This window comes from Coffea arabica, chromosome 2c, assembly GCF_036785885.1.
Source record: "Coffea arabica cultivar ET-39 chromosome 2c, Coffea Arabica ET-39 HiFi, whole genome shotgun sequence".
In the NCBI taxonomy this organism is placed as follows: Eukaryota; Viridiplantae; Streptophyta; class Magnoliopsida; order Gentianales; family Rubiaceae; genus Coffea; species Coffea arabica.
Window position 1 is genome coordinate 41559217 of NC_092312.1, and position 24547 is coordinate 41583763.

At 38.3% G+C, this 24547-nt stretch overlaps 1 non-coding gene across 1 annotated transcript; it reads left to right on the forward strand.

Moving 5' to 3' along the window:
- Positions 1-12182: 12182 nt before the first annotated feature.
- On the forward strand, positions 12183-12289 carry LOC113728300 (small nucleolar RNA R71). Its single transcript, XR_003458029.1, has one exon. It is a non-coding gene; the product is annotated as a small nucleolar RNA R71 (small nucleolar RNA).
- Positions 12290-24547: the final 12258 nt, after the last annotated feature.

The window sequence follows — 24547 nt, forward strand, 5'->3', positions numbered from 1 at the left end:
TCCGGTTTTGTATCATATGATTAGAAGCCGAATTGGCCTTTACTTAAAACATGAAAGTTGTAGGTATTGATGTGTTTGAGGTGCCTGTAAAATTTCAGGTCATTTGGAGTAGTGTAGAGTGAGAAATGTCAAAATTACTATTGCTGATCTGGGTTCATCAGGATGGCAGAACTGCGCCTGTAATTGACTGTTTTGACTGGAATTGCTTTGGATTTGGTTGTTGAGGTCTTCTGATGGAATGTAGCTTGATGTCTTAGCTACCATATGCCATTGGAATCAATGCATTTGGACTTGTATAGACTGAGTTAGACTAATTACACCATAGTGTAATTTGTAAACCTGCAATTACGGTTCTGGTTTAGTGTCTTGCATATTTGACCGGGTTGTGATAGGAATTGGACTGAGTGACCTTCTACATTGTTGTAGTCCTGGTTCTTAGCTTCGAAACGGTAGGTCTTGCACCCTCATCCGATGATCGTAGTGACTTTAGCGCCATTATCGCAAAATAAGGACAAAACTGTTTTTATTCAGGGCCAAAGCTAATGCCATTTCTTGAATTTCTGGTTACTCATGATGCTTGTATATGCCTATGAAACCCTATTGGGGTTGTGATTGGCATTGCTTTATGACTAGTTATCGAGTCTCATTGTATTTGTTTGCATGTTCTAGGGTGTGACGGTAGATCACGACGTACTTGTGACGGCGGTGCATGAAACACCACCTACTTGATTGGTGAGTGCACTACTCACTTGAATGCTTACAATGTGGCTTTGCTATATGTGATTGTGATGCCTTGAAGGCTTATTTGGATAATGGAATTGATCAAGGTGAGGGTGTACTTGATCGCCCTCACCCCTTTTGATGGTATTACTGATTGTTTACCGTTTCACTGTATTACTGAACTTAATATATGAGCTATTGAATTCCATTTCATGGAAACCTGATTTGGTGTCGTTTGGACGAATATCCAACAGCTTTACTGTATTACTGAGCTCAACCCCGATGGTAGTCCATTGAATCGAGCCGGCGAGGGCTTGGTCGTGAAAATTGACATGCCACGGGGACTGTACTGAGGAATCTTGTAGTAATGAGACTCTTGATTCCGGTAAACTCGAGTATTACCAAAAGTGACTGATTGGAGTGCGGGCCCGGTTGGGGTATGTTGGGTGGAAGGAATGGAAGTAAAGTGAGGTCTACGGTTTGGTACTTTTAACATTGACGGAGGGTCAATGAGGTTGGATCAAGAAAATAAGCGAGGAAATGGGCTCTTGAGAGCCGTCCGTATCCTTTCACTGATTTGATTTACTTCTTATTTGCATACTTGAACTGAACGGTTACGCTTATGTGATTTTGGATGCTTATGTGGTAGTAACTCACTGAGCTTTAGCTCACTCCGTTCCATTTGTTTTCCTTACAGGAAAATGATCACCTTTGGGGAAAAGTTCATACTTGTCGGTTGCCAAATTGAGCTCTTGTATATGTATCTTTTGAATAGCTCTTTGAATGAAACCCTAGTGTGTATTGGGTTCACTTTCTTTTGGATTGGCAAACCGAATATGTATAATCATGATAAATAGATGTGGCATGTCTATTTGATTGTAAATGTTGAATTTCAATGTATATATATGTTTGGTCGATGTTTGATTGGATTTCGGACTGATACGCATTTCAAACGGAAAAGGAAAAAATTTGGCGGGAATGAACAGAACTGAATCCGGCCAGGAATCCGGCCAGAAACTGGCCGGATTGCCGGCCGGATTGCATGGAGTTTTTGAAAAAATTTGGACTGCTCTCTGGCCAGTATCCGGCCAGATTCCGACCGGATTCTGACGTGTTCGTCACTGTTCATCATCGGCGCGAATTTCGTGTTTTTTTTTATTTTGTGATTTTGACTTGTGTGTGCGCGTTGGTATGTTCCGGGACATAATAGATCGAAATAAACTGATCCGTAGTCCTGGCGAGAGCTGGGCAGGCAGTCCGCTAACCCCTTTGGTTCGCCTTAGGGGAAGGTGGGGCTGTCACACCAATTCCTGACAATGGCTATCACTCCATCTACCTTATTGCCAAGATACCGAGAAAACACATATCAAGCATCAATGGTCGAGATCCAAGAACATCTCCTCAGTTAGCTTCTAAACCGTAGACTCTTCCAATTTATGGCTAACTATTCTAAGAAAAAGGAATGGTCGATCAACATTTATCAGCAAATGGTCCAACTATTAACCAAAATTTCAACATTTAATCCATAGATCGGCAAGCTGGCTTTAAGCACATATTTATACAACTTTCACACTTTTTTATCATGTTTTTCTGTCATTCTTTTCTTTTTTCTTTTCAATAGTAATAATAATGGATTTAGTCTCTAGCCATTAGAACCTTTTGACGCAAATTTTAACATTTGTCAGATGAAAGAGTCCGATTACTCAGCTCCTATAGTTATAAGACCATGTACTCATAGATAGTACTACTTTTTGATGCGAGAATCGACACTTTTGGTGAAAATCCCTGGTTATTTAGCAGTAATAACTAGCGGAGTACAGCAAACTTTATTCACAACCAGGTAGCAAAATAACTCAAGATATCACATAAAATAATAGCAGTTAGCCTCAATTCCTCGAACATGGAGAACTAAAGTTAATAATTAGACCAAATTCACATGAAAATGCCAAGCAGTTATTCCCTATACCTAGAAAAGTTAACCAAAAATTATAAAAGTCACAAAATCATCAATATTCACCAAAAAGATAATTTTTTGAATTTAACCAAATTAACTTGATACATTTTTATTACTAAAACTTGACAATAGGAGAATTAGAGTCAATCAACGATCGTCAATCTTTGGCAATCACAGAACTGCTGATCACAAATAAAAGTAAAAAAGAAAATAAATGAAAAATAGAACAAATAACAAGAAATAAAGGAAAAACATCTAAAAACTAAAAATACTAGTTGTACCACAGCTCTCCTCCCCACACCTAAATTCGACATTGTCCTCGATGGAGGTAATAGAACAAATAAAGCAAAAAGGACAATGAAATTTCCCCGAATGCATAGTGGAGGGTCTCGATCAGCTCTGGGATAGGTGGGAACGACGGTCGGGTGAAAAGGGCGATGAGCGGCGGAGATGTATTGGTGGTGTGCATAGGACGCCGCAAGAGAGAGGACGTGGCGGCAAGAGGAGATGGGCGGCGCTCTGTGGGTGTCGGCAGACGGCGGTGCGCGACGTGGATGGTGGTGGCAGACGACCGTGGGTCGATGAAGACAGCGATGGCGTGGGGAGTTGCAGCAGGGAAGATGGCGGCGGACTTGGTGGTAGCAGTCGTGGGTCGCGAGAGAGAGAGAGAGTGAGGGAGAGACTGGCGACGCGAGGAGGCAGGTAGCGCCGCGAGGGACTTGAGGATCTCGGCCGAGGGGAAAAGAGGGAAAAGCAGGGGAAGAGGAAAGGAAGAAAAAAGAAAGGGAGAAAGAAAGAAAAAAAAGAAAGAAAGAAGAAGAAGAAGTAGGTTACGATTTTTTTTTTGAGATGAAATGAAAATTTTTTTTATTATCTTTTTATTTTATTTATTATATATATATGACGTGGGCATGTCAAGAAGGCAAGAACCTTTTTGATGAATGTCCGTTGAGTTCAAAGTTACCACGTGCTCTATTGACACGGGTGCGTCATAAGGGTGGAAATCCTTTTGATGGAGAGTTTGCGAATTGTTCATTATCATGTGCCCTGGTGATGCGGGCGCGTCATGATGGCAAGAACCCTTCTGATGAAGAGTCGTTGAATTAAAAGTTACCACGTGCCTTATTGACGAGGGCGCGTCATGTCGGTCAGTCCGCTGCAGGATTGAAGGAAGAACTCTCCAGGTGACTTGATGCAGGCACGTCATGAGGGTGGAAACCCTTCTGATGAAGCACCTAGGAGATGCACATTATCACGCGTCCTATTGACGCAGGCGCGTCATGTCAGGATGACACCTACTAATCATCAAAAATGAAAAATTAAACCATAAATTTGGAAAAACTCTATGAAAATGTATTGAAACTATCAAATAAAACTGAACAAACAACTGAAAGAAATTGGGTTGCCTCCCAATAAGCACCTTTCTTTAATATTTTTGGCTAGACATTAAACACCACTCCTCAATCTGGATGTAATTCAGATTTTCTCGTATTCAGTGATATTCCTTCGGGATCCAAATAGTAATTGAATGCAACCATCTTCTTTAATTTTCTACTGATTTTCACCTCATAAAGTGCTTTCATCCCATGATACTGGTTTGCAAGAATTTTGAATTTACCCTTACAATCGAACTCAAAAAATTCTTGCACGGAGGGATTAGTAGCATGAATGGCAAACACAGAATGAGAGTTAACAAGATGTTTCATTGTATCAAAAATGTTAAAGTAAACTACTTCTCCATCAAATACCATTATGAGAGTACTCTTACTAATATCAATCTTAGTCTGGGTAGTATTTAAGAAGGGTCTACCTAACAACAAAGGTGAGGGGTCAAGAGAATGATCATCATCCATGTCAAGTACATAAAAATCAATTGGGAATACCAATTCATTAATTTTAACCAACACATCTTCGACCAACCCATCAGAATAGGCATTCGTTCAGTTAGTTAATTGGATTATTATCCCAATTTCTTTTAATGGATCTAGGTTCAAAGAACCATAAATAAATTTAGGATTACATTGATTGATACTCTAAAGTCCAACATGGCATTTCTAATCAGAGTATTACCTATCCTACAGGGGATAGTAAACATATCTGGATCCCCGTATTTCGGTGGGAGTTTCCTCTGTAGAGCCGCTGACACGTTTTCCCCCACAATAACTCTTTCGTCTCCCTTTAGCCTCATTCGGTTGACACACAAGTCTTTCAAAAATTTCTCGTACTTTGGGACTTGTTTGATTGCATCTAATAGGGGAATGTTGATTTCTGCCTTATGGAATATTTCCAAGATCTCTTTCTCCTTGTCTTGCTTCTTTGATTTCTCCAACCTGTTAAAAAAGGGAGGCAAATTAGTTTTAACCTCAATGATTGGGTCAGGGATTACCACTGGATTTTTTCTGCTTCTATCCTCCTCCTCAAGCTCTTTCTTAATTTTTTTCTTTATTCTTGTCCTTAGGAAACACAAGTTTGGGTCCCTGAATTTCCTTCTCCCTTCATAAGGTCATTGCACTTACGTTTTTCAGGTTTAGTTCAGGTTGAGACGGCAATTTTCCTTGAACTTGGGATTCCAGGCGGTTGATTGCTATTGCCATTTGACTCATCTGAATCTGCATTGCTTGCATCTGTCCCATTTGATTCCTCATATTTTGTAGGTCGGAATCCGTCTTTTGTTGACTAGCAATTAACTACTTCATCATTTCTTCTAGAGATGGGCCTGAGCTTGGAGGAGGTGGTGGCGGGTGAGGTTGATATTGATGTTGATACCCTTGCGGTCTATTCGGCACAAAATTTAATTGCCTATTTCCTCCATAACTGAGGTTAGGGTGATCTCTTCAACCCGAATTGTACGTGTTCGAATACGGGTCATATGGTTTTCTTGGCGCGGGCGTGTGACCAGCCATGTTTACTTGCTCCGCACTTTCTTTTTGAATCATTGGGCACATCTCTGTAGAATGACCCATAGTAGTACATGTGACGCTCCTACTTCTCCCTAAGGCGAACCAAAGGGTATCGGCGGGACACCTGCCCAACTCTCGCCAGGACTCGATACAGATCCAATTTAAACTTAAGGATAAATAACCAAATAATAAAAGTCGAAGGTATAAAGAAAAGGGGCCGCTTCCTTAAAATAGTCAAATCTTACATTACAAGTTACCAAAAGTACATCCAATTCCCAAAATATACAATCTCCCAAAAGTTGTCTAAACAATTACATTCAAAATCCTAATCAAAAGTTCATCAAGTTGGCTTCTCCATAATTCCTTCCATTTCGGCTCCTGTTAAGGAAAACAAAGCTAATAGGATAAGATACTGCTCAGTGAGGCCAAGAAAAAAACATGCAAACACATAGTTCAAGTAGCAATAGCACTTGTACAAGAAATAAAGCTATAACATTCAAATAATTCACAATTGGAAATAAAACACAGTCAACAAGGATACAGGAACTCTCAGGAGCTAGAATTTACTTGCTTTGCCGAGTCTCGATTATATACCTCCACGTGATAACACTTCGTCAATCGGGTAGGTATATTTAGTCTGTAGAACACCGCTTTACTTCACGAATCCCGTTCACCATTACACCCCCTGTTCTGGGCCCGCTCATCATTTAGAAGGCGATACTACTCGAGTATGCCAAGCGAGATCTCTCAAATAGATGAAGCTTTACGAATATCTCATGGTTCACCAAGCTTCTTGACCAAACTCATGCCGGCTCGAGTCACAAGGTTAGCCTATGAGTTTGGGCATCCCCCGAATACGAATATAAGTCGATGAGACAATGCTCCAATCGATGATCACAAATATGATTCACAACCACATCACTTCACACGAGTCGAATATCAATTCACATAGCGAAATTCAATCATAATTTCATTTAAAAGAGAACGAGTACGATAAAGTACACACTTGTCTCGAGAATTCGAATTCACATAATTGACAAGAAGCAATTCACGTACTTAACAACAAATCATGCACTTGACACTCTCCAAGTCAAAAGTGAGTGAGTGATCAAACAAGCTTTTAGGCATCCGTTCCGAGATTCTCTTGAGCGCCTGAAGAAATAACAATTTTCTATCACTTACAACCATGCATCAACCAAGAAAGAATGTACACTTGTTTAGACTAAGTCAATGTCTTAAAAGAGAACCTTAATCTCTCGAAAATCGAGGTTCAAAAGTGAGGAGTTAAAGTCCCAAGAGAGACTTCTCTCTTCCATGAAATCGAGTTTAAAACGGTCTATCGATATCGAGAGAGAGTGAGAAGTTCTCAAAAACTCATTTCTTACGAATTCGGAAAATTTTTGTTTTGCGCGACGATCTTTGAAAAATCCGATATTGAGTTTGCCATGTCCAAAAATTGTAAAATTTATACCATCGGAAACTAGGTTCGGAGTACTAAAATTTTCTAGAAGACACTTTTTCATGGTTCCAAACAGAAAGTATTCATTTTTCAGCTCAAAGTTTCAGTTCCAAGAAGACAGGTTTGAACCAGTCTTGGTTTTCCAGCACTCTTTAGGAATTCAGCATAATTCACAAAAAGTGAATCAGTCCTTGAAATTTGTAATAGAATAAAAGTTCCAAACAATGTTTCAAACACAACAAACAGAACTAAATTTGGAGCTTTGAGCATCAAGATATAGTAGCTTAAAGTCGACTGAATTTTGTACACTGATCAGAAATTTCCAGATTTGAAGAGCGATCTTTGGGGCGTTATTTGAGTATCGAAATGGTATTTGAATTACACCAAATTTGGTACACTTAAGCTTCCATATGTGGACTACCTCTCTATCAAATTATAGGCAAAAAATCATGTGGGAAAGTAGTTAACAAAATGACTAAAGTTCATGAAATTTTCAAAGTAAATCTGCCAACCCACTTTTTCTTTCTTTTCAAAAGTTTGGTACAATGAAATCAGCCCCAAATCGATCCATTTTTGAAACCAAGGTTCTAGAAACATTTAATAAACAATTTATGGGTAATTGACATCAAAATTTTTGAAACAAAACATCCCAAAATAAACCTGACCATGCGGCTAGCAAGAAGGGAAAAACTTTCCAGTTTCCAGCTTTGTTGCACTTTCAAAATCAGATCACATCTCACTCAATACAAGTTCAAATTAAGAATGGTTTATGGAGTTGTAAACTAGGTTCAAAATTCTACATTTCATCAGAAAGAGTCATTTTCAAAATCAGTTCACAAGTGAGAGAAAATCAAGCCACAAGATGCAGCTTCTCCATTCCTCCCGGACAGACAGTCACAACAGGATAGTCAAATTTGCTGAATCACTACGGTTCACTCAGTTCGAACTAGCAGGTGATTTTTATGCTGTTAGAAAGCTATGAATGTCTAGTTTCAAATGCCACAAATGTCACTCAATTTAGACTTTTTTACAAAGAGATATGTTCGAACAAAGAAGCACTGTCTGAGACCTCTGCTATACGTTTTTCATATTTGATTCTTGCCAAAACTCAAGTTTTGTACAACCAAATGAAACGATTTTTGTAAGGCACATTCTACACACAATATACAACATATAATCATCAATTTCACAGTCAAAAAAGCATCAAAATTTCGAATTAAAACAGAGCAACAATGGACAGAATTTTCGGCCAGCACACTAACCAAAATTTTCCAACTTTCTCTCCCTTTTCTAATCGTAATCCTCACATATAACACATAAACACAATAATCAAGCATTTTAATCCTCAAGTCAGCTACCTATAATCTACCTCAAGACCGCTAGCCTAGAGATTAAGGCGAGAAATGAAATTCCTCAAGTCCCCTAGCCTATTTCTTGCTTAGGGTTTCAAACCCATGCAAAACTAGCCATGATTCCTGAAGAAAATAGAAAGACTAGAAGAGTTAAAGGATTACCTCTAACCCTAGATGAAAAATCAAAATTTTCCACCACAAATCCTCCAAGAAGCTCCACAAGATGTTGTCTTCCTACAAGCTAGAACTAATCTCCAAAGGTTTTGTGAGTTGGGTGAAGATTTTCAAGTGAAATGGAAGCAAAAATTGGAGCAAGATGAAGAGAGCTTTCTTCCCTTCTTTTCTTCCTTGTTTTGGCCGACCAAAGAGAGGAGAGAGAGTGGTTTGAGTTGTGAATCTTGTCTTGGAAGCTTGGAGGGAAAAAGGAGCAACAAGGTGTGCCAAAGTCAACTTTGAATAGTTGACGAATAGTGTTTCGTACCACCACTTTTCTCTCTTATTTGTTGCACTAGTACACTAATCCTGTGAGAACTAGTAATTTTCTTATTTTTCTAGGGTTTATTTTCTTTTAATGGCATGTTTCTGCATTTTCTTTATTAGGAAAATTTTTCTGATAAATTTTATGAGTAAATATAGTTTTTAGATGATTTTCCTAGTATCGGATAGTTTTTGAAAAATTAAGAGTAGATATCGGATGTGGGACCCACTAGTGTGAAAAGTTCGGAAAAATTCGGCCAGTCAGGTTAAGTTTTGGATACTGGGTTTAATTTACCGGGTGTTATGAAATATTTAGAGGTACCAAGTGGATAGGTGTGAGAGAGACAAAAGTTAGGCAAGCAATTAATGAAAGTGACATGTGTCACTTAGAGATTAAATCCTACTTTTGACTTACTATTCATGCTTTTACCATTTTACCAAAATAACTCAAAAATTTGATCCAAAAATCCCCAAAAATAGCAAGCTTGAAGCCGGCCCTCCCTAGGAAGAAAAGAAAAGAAAAGAAAAGAAAAGCTCTCCAAAAATTTGATCCAAACTTGCTCAATCTTCCACCCCTACCGTTTAATTTTGGTTTGCCTCCACAAAACTCCTCCACTTGGTGATTTTGAAGTGATTGGTGAAATTGTTTGGAAAGCTAAGGTGTTGAATTACTTCCTTTCTTGTTTTATAAGGTGAGTGACTAAGAAACTACTCTTTTCCTTCCAATAATGTTTAATTAGTAACTTATGTGAGTTGAGGTGATGATTGTTGGTGCTATTTCATGATTTTGGATTGAATTGGTGAAGTTTTATAATTATTGGTGATTTTTCTGTTTTTCTCTGATTATTATTATGTGGTCATGTATGATGATGGAAAATGATATAGGATGAAGCTAGAAGGTGTGTATGGTGGTTAATTGCTAGAAATTTCTGCTTGGAGAGAAATTTGGAAAGCTCCGTTTCATTATTTTACATTCTGCCTGGCATGGTACCTCATAGTTAGAGGCCGAATTGGCCTTGGGTTAAAACATGAAAGTTGTAAGGAATGATATTTTAGAGATGCCTGCAAAATTTCAGTCAATCGGAGCAACGTAGCTTGTGAAAAGACTGAATTACCCCTGCTGCCCTGTTTCTACCCAAATTTGATAATTGCGTCTGTGATTGGTTAATTTGAGTGGGAATGCTTCTGATTGGGTTGTTGATGTCTTCTGATGAATTGTAGCCTTGTATCTTAGCTTTCGAATGGCTTTGGAATCACCTGATTTGGACTTAGGTAGCCTGACTTATGATATTTGAACCAGAATGCGGTTTGTGAACCTGTTTTGCGGTTCTGGTGTAGTATATCGCATATTTGACCTTGTTCCACTCGAAACTGGACTGGGTGACCTTCTTTAACTATGTAGCCCTATCTCTTAGCTTCAAAACGGTGTATCTTACTCCTCCATCCGATAATCGTAGTGCCGATGGTGCCAAAACCGCATAATGACGTCAAAAACTATTTTTCTAGCTTAGTGCTTAATGCCATTTCCGGATTTTCCTGGTTTACTCTAGTGTTTATATATTCTCGTGGAACCTTATTTTGGTGGTATATAGACTTGGTTATAAATTGTAATCGAGTCTTATTATGCTTATTTGAATGTTTTAGGACGTGACGGTGGTACAAGACGCTCTTAGGCAGAAGTGCATGAAATATCATTTGCGTGATTGGTGAGTGTACTACTCACTTGTTTGTTTACAATGTGGCTTTGCTATATGTGATTGTGATGCCTTGAAGGCTTATTTTGGCCATTGAAATCGGTTAAGGTGAGGGTGTACTTGATCGCCCTCACCCCCTTTGATCTTATTAATGACTGTCTACTGTTTCACTGTAATACTGGATATGATCATGGAAAACTGGTTTTGGTGTCGTTTGGACGAGGATCCAACGGCTTTACTATACTACTGAGCTCAACCCCATTGGTAATCGATTGAATCGAGCCGGCGAGGGCTTGGTCGTGAAAGTCGATGAGTCATGGGGACTGTTATTTGGAATCTTGTAGTAGTGAGACTCTTGATTCCGGTATACTCGAGTATTACCAAATTTCTACTGTATGGAGTTAGGGCCCGGTAGGGGTATGTTGGGTGGACGGAATGGAAGTAAAGTGGAGCCTACGGTTGGTTACTTTGTAAACATTGACGAAGGGTCAATGAAGTTCGATCAAGTATACGAGCGAGGAAGGGGGCTCTTGAGAGCCGTCCGTATCCTTTTACCATCTTGATAATGTGTGATCTTGATTTATTTCTTTTGACCGCTTTATGCTTATATGATTTGGTTGCTTATGTGATAGTATACCACTGGGCGTAAGCTCACACCGTTCCTTTTGTTTTCCTTACAGGAAAATAAATACTTTTGGACTGGATTTGATAGTTGGTTGCCGAATTGAGCTAGTTGGACATATCTTTTGTATAGTTCATTGATTGAAACACTAAATGTACTTTTGGGTCCGATTTCTCTTTTGATTTGGCAAACCGTATATGTATAAACTTATGGGATAATTTTGTATGCCATTTTGGTTTGTAAATGTTGAATTTCAAGATATGTGATGTTTGGCCGGATGTTGACGTGTCGGTTACTATTCATGACCGGCTTCGGTTTCCTTTTTTTTAATTTTTTTTTATTTTGGCTTGTTTTCGCGCGTTTGTATGTTCCAGAACGTATTAGATCACTCTAAACTGCACCATTAGTCCTACCGAGAGTTAGACAGGCAGTCCGCTAACCCCTTTGGTTCGCCTTAGGGGAAGGTGGGGCTGTCACAAATTCTCCAATGTAATTCCTTTAACACTATAATTACTCACTCTTACGAGTCTAATATAAATTTCTCAAATCCCCACTTAGTCGTTCCGACACGATTTACGCGAATTTTCAACTTGCGCACGGTAGAGCGATATTTAAAAGCAATTCATGCAATGATAATATAAGTAACTAACTCTAGGGTAAATAATTATAAAATGACTATTTTAAAAATAAAAACATGAGTCTTCACAATACAAATCCCACACACCTTGATTTGTGGTGCATTTCCTACAGCCAATTGCCTAACAAAAGATGTTAACTCGGACAACTGTTGTTGGATGGAGGATGTTTCCACCTCATTCACCCTACGTATTGGGACATCCTCTCTTGTACCGAACTGCTATGAATTTTCAGCCATCCCTTCAATCAGGTCCCATACTTCTCAAGGCGTTTTGTTCACCAACACGCCACCACTTGCAGTATCAATAATGCTCCTGTCTCTGAAAAGTAGTCCCTCATAAAAATACTGGATGAGCAATTGCTCACTTATTTGGTGTTGAGGACACTTGATGCATAACTTTTTGAACCTTTCCCAGTAATCAAAGAGCAACTCTCCTAGATGTTGCTTGATACCGCATATCTCCTTCCTCAGACTCGCAGCTCGGGAAGCAGGAAAATATTTTTTCAAGAATTTTTTCTTTAACTGCTCCCAAGTGGTGACACTACCTGGAGATAGGTAGTACTGTGAGACCCCGGATAGTCCTTAATTTCGAAATTATGTGATATTAATAGCATTTTGTTCTATTTTGTACTAAATTATTCGAAAACCCTAAATTGGATTATTTATAAATCCTAGCTTTTGTATTAATCACAAATTTGAGTTGTAATTCATGTTTAGAAAGCTTAAGTTGGGTTTAAAACCTTAATTTTGCCAATGTTATAAAGGTTGTTGTTTAATTGTTTTTCTTATGGATAAAATATGATTAAGTGTAGCTGATTAAGTTAGTAGGGTGATTAGTAGAGGAATTAAGTAAGAGTAATTAGTTTGGACTAGATTAAGTTTAGGTCCTATGGAGTTAATTGAAAGCTTTATATATATGTTTGGGCAATAGTGTAAGAAAGAGAAATTAAAGGTGTAAGGGCTAAGGAGTAAATTGGGAGCTTTTATGTAATTGGTGGTGTTGGAAAATATCTCCTAAGGCTTTGACTAAGCTTATATTGTAGGATTTGTGAGATAAAGCTAAGAAATAAACAAAACAAAATCAAAGAGAGAGAGAGAGGGAGTTGGCCGAACCTAGAGCAAGAGAAGGAGAAGAAAATTCTTCCAAGTTCATCATTTTTTTAGCTATCCATCTTGAGTTTGGATCTTGAAGGAACAACTTGGAGCTTGAGTTTTGGAAGATCAACCTAGGAAACTTGCAATTAGAAGGTAAAACTGTCACTTGAAAACTTGGTAAAGTTAAGGTTGGTCTTTGATGGATTAAAATGATGTTTCATGGAGTTGTTTTAATGTCTTGTTGCTTATAAGATGCTTATGAAGGAATTTTATGGTTTATTTTGTTGAGTTATGGTTGCCTAAATTTTGGTTGAGCTATGAAGACCTAGGGTTTGTTTTGATTTCATGAGTTATTAAGTTGCTTTGGTTGGTTTTGAGCTTGGAAATGGAGTCATTGGTGTATTAATTTCACTTGTATGGTGATTCTTAGCAAAAATCAGATTTGGCCATGAAACCCTAGGCTAAGGGGAAGTTATGTTAGCTGAGTTAGGGTTTAGATGAGTAAGGTGTAGTTGGTTAAGGTGGTAGAACTAGTTGGAGTTAGTAAGATTAGTGCCTAGACTAAGGTTAGTGATTGTTAAATTTTGGGATGAATTTGGGAAAGGAATTTAGGTTTTCTTGTAGGGCAAATAGAAGGTGGTATATGTGTGTTTATTTGGTATGAAATTGGTGGGAAACCTTGCATGAGAACCATAGAAATGAACCATGTGTTTGCAAAGTTTAAAAACCAGCAAAACTGGAAACAGGGCAGCTCACAAATTTGAAAATGGACTCTATTTTTATTTATGTTACGTACTGATTCGGAAGCTGCTCAAAACATGAAAGTTGTAGCCTCTTAAGTTCTGAATATGCTTGCAAAATTTCAGATCAAACGGATCAGTGTAGCCCGAGTTATAGCCAAAACACTCACTCCTATTTTGAAACGGGATTGTGTTACGTTTTTAAATTTGGCCTCTGGCCATGCTCGGTTTGCCAGGATAACGTGCGAACTGGGTGTTGATCCCTTCATAGGAAATGTAGATCTTGGTCTTAGCTTCGAAACACTATAAGGTTCATCCAAAGCCGAGTTCCGTAGCTTCAGTTATGACCAAAACAAAAATGGTTGTCGGAACTGCCTTTGAATTTGGACAGTTCTGACAGGAACTTTGGACCCATTTTTCCTTATGCTCTGTACTGATTCAGCTTTTGTACCAAACACAAAAGTTATAACCTTATAAATGAGCTTTCTAACGCCTCTGGAATTTCTTGATTCCGATCTTTGAGTGGTGATTTATGGTCTTTCAAACAGGGCCTGTTTGGTAACCCGAAATGAAATGGCTGGAACTGTTTTATGCATTTTTGTCCTAGTTCCATTGAGATCTGGCTTGAGATGTCTTCATGAATGTTGTAGCCTTTCTTCTTAGGTTCGTAACGGTACCTCATACACTTCGATCCGATAATTGTAGCCTGAAATGTGATCAAAATAGTTCTAGGTACCAAATCTGCCGTTTCCGTTTGCCGGCCGATTCCGTTTTCGTTTGCCGTTTCTGCACTTGCATGTGCCAATTTTTCCATTTTTGTTGATTTATGCATTCTAGTAGTTGTTTGTGATATGTTGTTATGCAATCTTTTATTTCAGACGGTGACGGGTTAGACGGTGCCAATGGGGCTTAATAGTTGGGATACATGACTTGATCTCCGCATTTTGGCTATACTTCCTTTTGTTTAAGTACTCAGACCGTTTGTTTGTATAAGTTGCTTATGTGTTTTAATATGAATGTAAGGGTACTTAGGCTAGGGTGTATTTTATCACACTCGACCTAAACCCTAATATGTGCATATAATTGTACATGATATATGTATATGACTTGCTTTGGGACTGAACCCATTGAGCTTGTAGCTCGGGTTGACTTTTGTGAAATTTGTGAAATATGATGAAATTGTGGGCCCGATCTCAAGACCTAGACGGACATTTCGAGCCGGCCGGGGCTTGGTCGAATCTAGTCCAACCTAGTCTTGAGGTCACCAAGTTTGTAGGTTCAAGTTGTGAACCAAGTTTGTGAACCGAGCTTGCGAAGCAAGTTCAATTTCATTTCGTTCGCTCGAGCAAGTTTGTGAGGTGACTGGCCAGTGAGGGTGATAAGGTGTTAGGTAGGAGTACAAGTGGAGTTCTACGGATCTTATTTGTGGTCAATGGAGTGTCGACAGGAGGTCACACATGGACCATGACGTGGCTTTGGAGCCAACCCGTATCCTTACTTGTGTTGTTATTTATATATTTTGATTTGACATTTTTGTGACGTAATTGTTTATTTTAATGTGAAATTTACATTTTTAGCCCTGTTTACTTACTAAGCATATAGCTTACCCCTTTCCTTTGTTTTCCTTAACAGGGGCCGACACGGGGAACTTTTGGAACTATCAGTAAAATAGTTAGGTTTGGTTTGTGATAGCCAGACAACTAAGATGTTTCTTTTTGTTTTAGTGGTTTGTATAAGGACCCTCCTTAGGGTCCACTTTCTGCTGGTTGTTATCATAATGTAAACTAGTGGTCTGAATAGCTACTTTTGGGTATGTAAATAAAACTCTTTTGGAGTTGGATATATTGTGAATAGTACGCTTTTGGTTTATCTAATTTTATTGTTTTGAAATTTCGAGTCCTGGAGCGAGCTAGGCAGGCGTTCAGCCGATACCCTAGGGTTCACCCTTGGGAAAAGTGGGGGCGTCACAAGTACAACCAATCTTTGGCTGAGTCCTTGAGAGAGAAGGGAAATGCCCTCATTTTTTTCTGTTCTTTCGTAATTTTCAGGGGCTTCATACTTTTGCAAATAACATGGAACTCTTGCAAATGCTTATGAGACTCCTCACTCGGTAAACCATGAAAGGATGATAAAAGATGAATTATGGTAGATTTTAACTCAATCATTTAAATTAAAAAAAGTAATGCATAAAGTGTGATAACCCAAGTTTTAGGATCACCTTTTGTTTAGTCTCAGAAAGGATATTACGGTTTCTTTAGTTTATTTTTATTTTAAAACATTATTTTGTTTTAAAGAAGAAACTAAAGTTATTTCTTTGGGTTTGATTTAAAACCTTGTTTTGTTTTAAAAGACTAGAAACCCTAAAAGTCTAATCGAAACCCTAGTTTCATTTGTGATTGACCGTTTTCTCAAATTTCTCATATTTCAACCGAAACCCTAAATTCAATTTGTGGAATTGTAAAACCCTCATGTTTTTCTTAAAAATGCCCTTTTATTTGGAAATTATTAATTTATAATAGCCCTACCACCCAATCATTCCACAATAAGTGCAAATGAACCTAAAAAGTAGGGTTTCACTTTTCGTTTTCAAGTTGGAGCAAGTTAGGGTTTTCACGTTTTTTCGTAGTATGATTATTCGGTATGGAGTGAGGATCAAAATTTGTAGGTAAGAGTGACTTTTGGATGAGGAAATATTATATGATTATAAGTGATAATAATAAGTTAGTGAATTAGAAGTTAAAACCTTAGTATACGCGATTTAAGGAAAATCCGCTCAAACCGACGGATATCGATCGTTATCGATTGAGTGCACCACTTGACCACTATTTTATTACCTTAATTTCCTTATTATTAATTGAGAAAAATCAGCCCTAAATATCCTCTCATTCCAGCCGAAATTGTGGACCAAATTAAGAGAGAGAAAAGCAAATTTTGAGATTTCATCTTGAGGTGACAAGTGGCGAACATCCAACGGTTGTTTGACCAAACTAATTCCAACCTTCTTATCCTTTCTTGAGCTTCATTTCTTCCTCATTTTTGCCTTTTCTGGTAGTGAGTTTGAGGGAGAAAGAGTGAAGAGAGTTTCTAATTCCAACCTCAAATCAAGAGTTGTGAGTGAAACCAAGCGAAACTAAACCGATTAAAACCTTCCTTGAGTGTTTAGCTAGTGGTGTGTTGGTGAAATTTTGGAAGGAAAAGCTTGGGCTGCTCTTGGTAGTCACTTTAACAAGGTAATAATGCTGATTTCCCCATTTCTTACTCTTAATCTTGTTTAATTTAGCATAGCACCTTAAATTTGTGGTGGATGATACCTATTATAATGATTTGGACGGATATAGTGTATGCTCTTGAGTTACATGAGTTAGGGTTTGATGAGTTTCTGCCTATACTTGCTGTATGAATAGTATATGTTGTATCTAAGCTTATATGAGGGGTTTTGGTGGTGATTGAAGCAAGAAATGAAGAAAGTTTCCTTTGAAACCGTAAAATTCCAGATTTCTGGAAATCTTAGCTTCAGTTCTGTCCGGTCCTATTTCATTATGTTAAAGGCTGAACTAGGCTTAACACAAAACATGAAAGTTGTAGAGAATGATATTTTATTGTTACCTACAAAGTTTCAGCCCAATCGGAGGAACGTATCCTATAAAAAGACAAAAATACCCTCGCTGCCCTAGGATGCATCCAGTGATCCGTTTTAGACAGTTCATCCAATTGACCGTGTCTATTAACCATGATTCATGCTGATTTAGCCATTTGGCAAAGCATGAAAATTTTAGTACTTTGTCTTAGCTTTTCAACGCCTCCAAGAACGGCTTAAACGGACTTTGGTAGCTTGATATATGGCCATTTGAAGGCAATACGGTTAATTAGCCAATGTTATAAAGGTTGTTGTTTAATTGTTTTTCTTATGGAGAAAATATGATTAGTGTAGATGATTAAGTTAGTAGGGTGATTAGTAGAGGAATTAAGTAAGAGTAATTAGTTTGGACTAGATTAAGTTTAGGTCCTATGGAGTTAATTGAAAGCTTTATATATATGTTTGGGCAATAGTGTAAGAAAGAGAAATTAAAGGTGTAAGGGCTAAGGAGTAAATTGGGAGCTTTTATGTAATTGGTGGTGTTGGAAAATATCTCCTAAGGCTTTTACTAAGCTTATATTGTAGGATTTGTGAGATAAAGCTAAGAAATAAACAAAACAAAATCAAAGAGAGAGAGAGAGGGAGTTGGCCGAACCTAGAGCAAGAGAAGGAGAAGATTATTCTTCCAAGTTCATCAGTTTTTTTTGCTATCCATCTTGAGTTTGGATGTTGAAGGAACAACTTGGAGCTTGAGTTTTGGAAGATCAACCTAGGAAACTTGCAACTAGAAGGTAAAACTCTCACTTGAAAACTTGGTAAAGTTAAGGTTGGTCTTTGATGGATTAAAATGATGTTTCATGGAGTTGTTTTAATGTCTTGTTGCTTATAAGATGCTTGTGAAGGAATTTTATGGTTTATTTTGTTGAGTTATGGTTGCCTAAATTTCGGTTGAGCTATGAAGACCTAGGGTTTGTTTTGATTTCATGAGTTATTAAGTTGCTTTGGTTGGTTTTGAGCTTGGAAATGGAGTCATTGGTGTATTAGTTTCACTTGTATGGTGATTCTTAGTAAAAATCAGATTTGGCCATGAAACCCTAGGCTAAGGGGAAGTTATGTTAACTGAGTTAGGGTTTAGATGAGTAAGGTGTAGTTGGTTACGGTGGTAGAACTAGTTGGAGTTAGTAAGATTAGTGCTTAGACTAAGGTTAGTGATTGTTAAATTTTGGGATGAATTTTGGAAAGGAATTTCGGTTTTCTTGTAGGGCAAATAGAAGGTGGTATATGTGTGTTTATTTGGTATGAAATTGGTGGGTAACCTTGCATGAGAACCATAGAAATGAACCATGTGTTTGCAAAGTTTAAAAACCAGCAAAACTGGAAACAGGGCAGCTCACAAATTTGAACATGGACTCTATTTTTCTTTATGTTTCGTACTGATTCGGAAGCTTCTCAAAACATGAATGTTGTAGCTTCTTAAGTTCTTAATGTGCCTGCAAAATTTCAGATCAAACGGATCAGTGTAGCCCGAGTTATAGCCAAAACACTCACTCCTGTTTTGAACACGGGATTGTGTTTCGTTTTCAAATTTGGCCTCTGGCCATGCTCGGTTTGCCAGGATAACATGTGAACTGGGTATTTGTGACGGCCCCACCTCCCCCTAAGGCGAACCAAAGGGTTTGGCGAGTCGCCTGCCCGGCTCTCGCCGGGACTCAGTCGTTCCTTAATCAAATCCAGAATAAATCACAAGAATAAATAGGGCAGCAATCCAAACTTAAAGCGAAACTTATATATATTGCTATCTCAAAAGGAAGTACAGCCATCAAATGTACAAAGGTTCTCATTTCACCATACAACCAGCCCGTGCCAAGCACTAGGGCGAGAACCATTACAAAAGAAACAAAATACCTAGACTAGGCTAGTCTATGCTCTCATCCTGCTCGCCGTCCCCTGTTAAGGAAAACAAAACTAAAGGGGTGAGCTAAAAGCTCAGTGAGGTTCCGAACAGATAATCAACAATCAATTCAATACATTAAACATGGAGTATTAATAATTCAAGGAACATTTACAATGGAAAGCGATAGTAACATTCATTAAAAGGATACGGGCTCACATGGAGCTATTCGTTTGTTCGTTCGTTCCCCTGACATTTCCCCTTATTCCTCCAATCGTTTGAAAATACATTTTTTGTAAGTAGAATCCATCGTTCATCCTTTTGTTCGTTCATGCCCTTTTCCGGACGTTGACTGGACTCCACCCATCCGACCATTGGCCGGACTCCACCCATCCGGACGTAGCCGGACTACAAGGTAATACTCGAGTATACCAAATTCACCCAGGGTCACCATATCGCCCGACCGAGTCCGCTTCTGGCTCGAGTCGATCGGTAACGAAGGGCAGGGCCCAATTCAGCCAAAAGGCTTACATCATGCGCAACTAATGTTTCCATCATTAAATCATTGAAAATTTCACAGTTATTTAGGTCGAGTGCGATAAAGTACACACTCGCCTAGAAAGCTCGTTTTGGAAATCATTAGAAGCAATTAACACATTAGCAAATGATAACAACAAGCCTTAAAGTCAAATAAGGAACACTCACCTAGATATGCAAAATAACGTGCAAAATATCCTTCCGGATATTACCCTTAGTCACCAATGAAACCTAAGGTTGAACAAGAGAACATATTACAGTTTATCGAGCAAAACATTTAAGGGAAACAAGGAAACCCGACTAATTAGGAGTAAAACGTGTAAAGATGACTTTCAAGTAAGAAGAGGGTTGTTTGAACCCCAGGATAAAAAATCATGTTTTAAAATGGAAAACCGGTCATGGTATTGGCCAAACAAAAGTATACAAGTTCAAATAGAAACCTAGCCCTCGAGCGAAAATTTGGGCAGCATGCCCTTTGTGTTTACCTAATTTTCCAGCCATTTTGGCTTCATTATTTTTCCTCAACCACAACCCAACATCACACATAAGCAATTCAAGTCAAGAGCCGTTCCATAGGCTCACAATATCATAAGAATAAGAATTACAACAATCACAAGTGCCGAAATTCAACTTAGCACAAGACAGATTTGACGTACGAATGCGGAAATAACATATCCGAAGCTACGCTTATTGGATTGAGACGAAACCTCTGCCGTTTCGAAGCTAAGACATAGAGTTACAACATTCATGAAGGTCACTTAGTCCAGTTCCTAATGTAACTTGGTCAAATTCTCAAATTACTAAACCAGAAACCAATTCATCGGCTGTTTAAACGCAGAACACTGTAATGGACATATCTCAGAGTAAACAAGTCCGAATCAGGTGTTCTTAGAGGCATTTGAAAGCTAATTCAGAATACTACAACTTTCATGTTTTGGTAAAAATCTAAATCAGAATGGATCCTAGTCGAAAAATGTGATAAACTGGACTTAACTGATCACACTGACTGCTTGGGAAATACTTAAAACAGTAAGGGTATTTTGGACTTTTCACGTCTTACATTGCTCCGATTGAGCTGAAATTTTGTACGCACCTATAAAATACCATTCTCTACAACTTTCCATCTTTGACCTAAGGCCAATTCGGCCTCTAACATAGGGATTCAAATTCGGACAGAATAGGATGAAAATTTCCAGAAATCTGAAATCTTTTGGTTTCAATGATAGTTTTCTTAATTTCTTGCTACACTTGCTACCAAAACCCCCTATATAACCTTATATACAACATATACTAACTATACAACAAGTTTAGGCAGAAATTAATCAAACTCTAACTTACATATTTCATCCAAAAATCACCACAACAACTTGCATCACTTGTAATCAAACCCAAAACATGGACTATTTAACATCTTAAACAAGAATAAAAGGATCAAAGCCATAGATCAGATTTTATACCTCAAAAAGAAGGCTTGCAAGAGTGATCCTCCACTATTTCTTGAAGTTTTTGGTTCCCTTAGCTTCCCAAGCTTCCAAACTTACAATCAATCGGTTTAGAATTCGATTTTAGCACTTGGTTGGTGTAAATCAAGAAGGAATTTGTTTTCTCTTGCTCTCCCTTTCTCTCTCTCTTGCTTGGCCAAGACCAGAAAAAATGAAGAAGAAAGATGGCTGAAGTGAAGGATAAAAAGGCAAGAAAAAAAATTAATTAAGGAGCCATGAGGTGGTGACACTTGGCGCCACCAAAGCCATGCAAATTTTTCTCTCTCTCCCTTACATTTTTGGCCACAAATTTCGGTCAAAGGCAGCTGGAAATGAAGGGATATTTTGCTCAAATATCAATGAGCTCATGTGGTAAGAAAGTGGTGGTCCAGTGGTGTGTTCAATCGGTAGTGTGCGGTACACGTCGGTTCACACCGTTTTTCTTTAAAACACCCGTACCAGGGTTTTTACTTCCTATTCACTAACCTTATATCATTGCTCCTAATCACATATTATTTCTCACTTAAAAGTCACTTTTAATCACCAAATTTGATCCTCGCTCCGTACCGAAAAATCATCCGACGAAAATCGTGAAAACCCTAATTTGCTCCAATTTTGAAAACGAAGAGTGAAACCCTACTTTCTAGGTTCATTTGCACTTATTGGAGAATGATTGGGTAGTAGGGCTATAATAAAGGAATAATTTCTAAATAAAAAGGCATTTTTGAGAAAAATATAAGAAATTTACGAGTCCTCACAGTATTGATCCCTTCATAGGAAATGTAGATCTTGGTCTTACCTTCGAAACACTATAAGGTTCATCCAAAGCCGAGTTCCGTAGCTTCAGTTATGACCAAAACAAAAATGGTTGTCGGAACTGCCTTTGAATTTGGACAGTTCTGACAGGAACTTTGGACCCATTTTTCCTTATGCTCTATACTGATTCAGCTTTTGTACCAAACACAAAAGTTATAACCTTATAAATGAGCTTTCTAACGCCTCTGGAATTTCTTGATTCCGATCTTTGAGTGGTGAGTTATGGTCTTTCAAACAGGGCCTGTTTGGTAACCCGAAATGAAATGGCTGGAAATGTTTTTTGCATTTTCGTCCTAGTTCCATTGAGATATGGCTTGAAGTGCCTTCATAAATGTTGTAGCCTTTCTTCTTAGCTTCGTAACGGTACCTCATGCACTTCGATCCGATAACTGTAGCCTGAAATTTGATGAAAACAGTTCTAGGTGCCAAATCTGCCATTTCCGTTTGCCGGCCGATTCCATTTTCGTTTGCTGTTTCCGCACTTGCATGTGCCAATTTTGCCGTTTTGGTTGATTTATTCATTCTAGTAGCTGTTTGTGATATATTGTGATGTAATCTTTTATTTCAGACGGTGACGGGTTAGACGGTGCCAGTGGGACTTACTAGTTGGGATACGTGAATTGATCTCCACATTTTGGCTATACTTCCTTTTGTGTAAGTACTCAGACCGTTTGTTTGTATAAGTTGCTTATGTGTTTTGATATGAAAGTAAGGGCACTTAGGCAAGGGTGTACTTTATCACACTCGACCTAAACCCTAATATGTGCATATAATTGTACATGATATATGTATATGACTTGCTTTAGGACTGAACCCCTTGAGCTTGTAGCTCGGGGTGACTTTTGTGAAATTTGTGAAATATCATGAAGTTGTGGGCCCAATCTTAAGACCTAGACCGACTATTTGAGCCGGCCGGGGCTTGGTCAAATCTAGTCCAACCTAGTCTTGAGGTCACCAAGTTTGTAGGTTCAAGTTGTGAACCAAGTTTGTGAACCGAGCTTGCGAAGCAAGTTCAATTTCGTTTCGTTCGCTCGAGCAAGTTTGTGTGGTAACTGGCCAGTGAGGGTGATAAGGTGTTAGGTGGGAGTACAAGTGGAGTTCTACGGATCTTATTTGTGGTCGACGGAGTATCGACAAGAAGTCACACATGGATCATGACGTGGCTTTGGAGCCAACCCGTATCCTTACTTGTGTTGTTATTTATATATTTTGATTTGACATTTTTGTGACGTAATTGTTTATTTTAATATGAAATTTACATTTTTAGCCCTGTTTACTTACTAAGCATATAGCTTACCCCTTTCCTTTATTTTCCTTAACAGGGGCCGACACAGGGAACTTTTGGCACTATCACTAGAATAGTTAGGTTTAGTTTGTGATAGCCAGACAACTAAGATGTTTCTTTTTGTTTTAGTGGTTTGTATAAGGACCCTCCTTAGGGTCCACTTTCTGCTGGTTGTTATCATAATGTAAACTAGTGGTCTGAATAGCTACTTTTGGGTATGTAAATAGAACTCTTTTGGAGTTGGATATATTGCAAATAGTACGCTTTTGGTTTATCTAGTTTTATTGTTTTGAAATTTCGAGTCCTGGAGCGAGCTAGGCAGGCGTTCAGCCGATACCCTAAGGTTCGCCCTTGGGAGAAGCGGGGTTGTCACAAGTACAACCAATCTTTGGCTGAGTCCTTGAGAGAGAAGGGAAATGCCCTCATTTTTTTCTGTTCTTCCGTAATTTTCAGGGGCTTCATACTGTTGCAAATAACATGGAACTCTTGCAAATGCTTATGAGACTCCTCACCTGGTAAACCATGAAAGGATGATAAAAGATGAATTATGGTAGATTTTAACTCAATCATTTAAATTCGAAAAAGTAATGCATAAAGGCTGCTGATTTAAATTAGGAGCAGCCAACTCCCTTAATGTGCATGCATTAGCCATTTAAATTAGGAGCAGCCAACTCTCTTAATGTGCATGCATTAGCCATATTGATTTCTTCTCAATCCAAGTCACTCGAAGTATCACCAAGCGAATTTGTTGACTCGACTTCTGGATCAAGTCACTGAGATGCAACACTAAATTGCTCTTCCTTGAGCTGTCTGGTCTCTTTTCACGTTCGACGCGCGGTCTTCTCTACTTTAGGATCGAAAATTAATTCGCCTGTACGAGAGGAACAAGGCATAAACTAGAAAAGACACCGAAAAATTAAAACGAAAATGAACTTTAAAAGAAACAAATTAACTAACGCCAGACAAAAGTGCCAAAAATTAACAGGTTGTTGATGCCTGTGCAATAATAATAATGATAATCCTAGTTGTCAACAAAGGCAGTTTCGAGTCAATTCTAGTATTGGAGCAGGGATTTTGGATGTGCAATGGATTACTAGATTCACCCTGACTCCAAAGAATTTACTAAATCCGAGATACCAAAATTTATTCACGAGAATTTGTTAATTTGTATATAGGACAAGTAGGGTCGAATCCGCAAGGATTAGGAGTAATTCGTTTCTACTAAAGTTCAAGTTATGGGGGGATTTTAGGGAAATTAACAATAAGCTATGTTAATCGAATATTGCAATTAACTAAAAATTAAATGACAG